Source organism: Nannospalax galili, unplaced genomic scaffold, assembly GCF_000622305.1.
Source record: "Nannospalax galili isolate Female #2095 unplaced genomic scaffold, S.galili_v1.0 scaffold1082, whole genome shotgun sequence".
In the NCBI taxonomy this organism is placed as follows: Eukaryota; Metazoa; Chordata; class Mammalia; order Rodentia; family Spalacidae; genus Nannospalax; species Nannospalax galili.
The window spans coordinates 2431152-2435457 of record NW_008348580.1 but is presented as its reverse complement, the minus strand read 5'-3'; the positions used below and the strand labels follow the sequence as shown (position 1 = coordinate 2435457).

Below are 4306 nucleotides of genomic sequence, written 5' to 3'. Positions count from 1 at the left end.
GGAGACAAGCTTGATGGCAGGCCTGCCAGTTTTTACTCAGAATCAACATGGCTCGATTGACATCTTACTAGAAAGGGTAGGAACTGGGGTAGGAGTTAGTTGTAACATAGGAAAATGTAGTTTACCTCAAATTGGATGTTTTTTCCTCTTTTGACTGTATAAGGCATTTTAGACTAGAAAACATCTTTGCTTCATAGGCTTCCAAATAACCAGAGGGTCATAATTGCCAATTCAGAATACAAAGACCCCTTCACTTCTCCCCTCCTGTCCCCAAATCATTTTACATACCCATGCCTATCAAATACAAGGCAGGCAATCAGTTTTGAGAATGAGGCAAACTGTGTCCACTTGGTGGGGAGGCTGCTGTGCAAGGTCCCTTCTGAAGGATCCAGCCCCCATCCTGCCCTTCTTACACCTCAAGGGTTGGCATCATCTTCCCTGAGGTTTGAGTCCTGTGAGTGCCAGTGCTGCCTTGTGGGTAGGTCATCAGGGCCTTGACTTTCCTACTGGGCTAGTTCATGTACAGCATCAAGGGCCACTCGGTTAGTAGAAGGGGCAGGACCTGGACAGCACCCTCCACATTAGTCACTTGACAGACAGCAGAGAGGAAACAGGGCAGAAAAGTGATTTTAGAAGGGAAAAGCAGCTTTGGTCACAAAAAAAAAAAAGATGATTTTTGAAAAATAAAACATGGGGTTTTGTTTGTTTGTTTGTTTTTTTCTCTGCAATGCTCAGCCATTTTACTGGAGACATAAAATTTTTTTTAAGGGTAGTTGCTTTCTGTCTAAACTTTCACAAGAGCAGAAGGGATGGTACCAAGAGGTGGTCTGAGTGACGACGGTGGTCAGGGTCCTGTAGTACGGGTCTGCCTTCTGTTGGCCTGGCGTGGCAAAGGCGCTGGCCCAGCATATAGATAAAGGGAGCCCCAAAACAGCTTTCATGTCCATCCACTTTGTTTTTTAAGCCCATCTTCTCTCTTCCCTTTTCAATTGTTCTGTTCCCGTCTCATCTGTGCAGATGGAGTGCACCTGGGCTCCAAACAGCACTGAGGAACAGCAGTGCCTCAAGGCACCGCAGGATGAGCAGGATAACTGTGGTGGGAAGGGGCTGCCCTTGTCCAGTCTTCTTCAAAGCAATGTAAGAAATGCAGTCCCACCATGATGAAGGCGCGCAAGGAAATGAGAGCTACGGACATTGTAAACAGGACGAAGTACTTCTGGTTCTTCTCACCAACACAGTTGTTGACCCAGGGACAGTGATGGGCCATCTTCTGAATGTACCGCTTCCGAACACTGCAGTGGGGGCTCGGTCCGGCTTGATGCAGCCGCACTTGGGACACTTGTACACCACCTGGCCCGGCTTCGGTTGAAGGCTCTCGATGAACTCTTTAGTGGCGTTTCCTTCGGGTACCTCCCCTCAGGGGGTCCGTCGGCATGGCCCGGCAGTGGGAGGCCAGGGCCGAAAAGGCCAGCAGGTTGAACACAATTCCGTTGATGATGCTGCACTCGTAGTGTCGGGATGGAATCAGCATGACAAAGAGGACTACAAACTCCGCATATAGGACGAGAAACCAGATGACAATGACGCAGGCGATGCCACAGCCAACGCGGATAAAACACATGGTTCCCGCAGGACCAGGGTAGGGAGGCGAGATGCACTTCTTTGGCTGGAGGTATTATTCTGATTTCCGCTCGATGTCTCGGAAATGGTGAGCGGAGATAAGCATCATAAGCTATTCTGTCCATACTGGCATCGTCAGGCCGGAGGCAGCTAGCTGTCCCGTGCCCCCCGGGGGACGCTCCCTCCGCCCCGCGCCGCCTGTTGCAGCCCCCGCCCCAGGGCCGGCCTCGGGCGACCGCGATGACTCCAGCACCCGGCGCGGCGGTTCACCCGGCTCGGCCACACACCCGTGGCTCGCAGGAGAGGCCCATGGAGCTCCCGGCGGTGGCAGAGGCCGCGGCTGCCCAAACTTTTTTTTTTTTCTTTGTCTTTTTGAGACAAGGTCTACCTGTAGCCCCCTGCTGGCCTAGAACAGACCAGGCTGGCTTTGAGCTCACAGAGATCTGCCTGCCTCTGCCTTCTGAGTGCTGGGACTAAAAGCGTGCACCACCGTGTTTGGCTTTCAAACTCTTCTTTAAATATATGTTATTTATTTATTTTAAAATTATTTTAGATATTTATTCATTTGCTTATTTATATGTATGTATTTATATATATGTATGGGGGTTATGTGCATATGAGTACAGGTGCCTGTTTGCAGGCCGGAGTTGGATCCCCCGGAGCTGGAGTCCAGGTGATTTTGAATCATCGATATAAGTGCTGGGAACCAAACTTGAGTCCTCTGCAAGAGCAGTACGTGCTTGTAATCACTGAGCTATCTCTCTAGCCTCTACTTCTAAATTTTTTTATTATTACAATTATTTATTTTGTAATGTGTTCCCATGGTTCATAACATGCATATGGAGGTCAGAGGACACATTGTGGGAGTTCTCAGTTCTCTCCTTCCACCATATGGGTCCCCAGGGATTGCACTCAGGTTTTAAGGCTTGATGTCAAGTGCCTTTATTCACTAAGCCATCTTGTCAGTATGTGTGTGTGTGTGTGTGGTGTTTGTTCTTTTTGTTTTTTCAGATAGGGTCTCACTACGTAGTCCCACCCAGCCTGAAACTTGCTAGTTAGAACAGGCTGGCCTGGACATCAGAGAGGTGTGCCCACCCCCCTCCTCTTTCTGTCTTTGCTGAGATTAAAGGTGTGAGCAAACACACCTGGCCCCTCTTTTACATTTTTAATTTGGTTGCAAGATAGTAAGTTTCCATACTTTTAAAATATCTCCTTCATTTTTCTTTCTCTCTCTCTCTCTCTTCTTTTTTTTTTTTTTTTGAGACAGGGTCTCCCTGTAGGCCCAGCTGGCCTGAAACTCACTATGTAGACCAGGCTGGCCTTCAACTCACAGAGATCCACCTGCCTCTGCCTCCTGAGTGCTGGGATTAAAGGCGTGCACCACCATGCCTTCTCATCTTTCCATCTCCCCATCCCATAATCCCTTTCCTGTTTAACCCTTTCATCTCCAGTATTTCCCCACCGTGCTTTTATTTTACCTATGTTCTACTATCCCTTCTTCCTTACCCCCCCAATAATCACTTTATAGTTGCCTAGTTTGCAAAGTTACTACAAGTTAAACATATAAAACTAGAGAGCTGAAGCTAGGGTCTGCTTGTGAAGCAGAATACGCAGTAACTGTCTTTCTGAGTCTGGGTGACTCAGTATAATTTTTTGCAGTTCCATCCATTTTCCCGAAATTTTCATAATTTCATTTTTCTTCTCAGCTGAATAATTTCCACTGTGTACATCATTTTCATTATCCATTTATCAGGTGATGGACTTCTAGACTCATTTCATTTCTTAGCTATTGTAAACAGAACAGCAGTGAACGTGGATGTCCAAGTATGGAGTCCTTTGGGGATATGCCCAAGAGTGGTATAACTGGATTATACAGTATTTATAGCTTTTTGAGGAACCTCCACATTGATTTCCATAGCAGCTGCACCAGCTTGCACTCCCATCAACAGTGAACCTTTCCCCATATCTCTAGGATTTGTTAGCCATTCTGACTGGGGTGAGACAGAATCTTCAAGTAGTTTTAATTTGCATTTTCCTCATGGCTAAGGATATTGAGCACTGTAATTTTTTTTCAATTATTTATTTATTTAATAACCACATACTTAGAAGAAGCATTTCATTACAACAGCATTGACATATTCAATAACATTTTTCTGAGCTAAGATGCATCTTTTTCAAAATTGGCTGTAAATTTTTAGGTTTACAGTCGAATTGTTACAGTTATACAATATTGTACTCAGTATAAACCCTATGACATAAAATTAAATGAGGTTTTAACCTTTAAAAAAGATCTCCATTTCATTATTAAAATACACAGTTTCATACAGAAAAATTCATTTTCAGTGCAATTGACGTTAAGATGTTTGCTCATGCGTTTCTAATCTCTATATATCTGATTATTACTCATGACAGTCGATTACTTTCTGAGCTCCTTGGCATCTCAGCATGGATATAAAGTCATCAGGTAGATTTCAATGGCAATCTACTAATTATTTTTTTAATCATTATTTTTTAAATTTTTAATAACTACATGACTAGAAAAAGCATTTCACTACAGATTTAACATATTCAGTAACATACTCCAGAGCAAGAATATATCTCTTTCACAACTGGGTGCAAGTTTCTAGGTTCACAGTCGAGTTAATACAGTTATACAATATTAAACTCAATATAAGCCCTGTGAGAT

The 4306-nt window shown here is 44.5% G+C and overlaps 1 pseudogene; it reads right to left on the bottom strand.

The window, feature by feature from the left end:
- Nucleotides 1-933: 933 nt before the first annotated feature.
- Nucleotides 934-1729, bottom strand: LOC103743972 (annotated as a pseudogene).
- Nucleotides 1730-4306: the final 2577 nt, after the last annotated feature.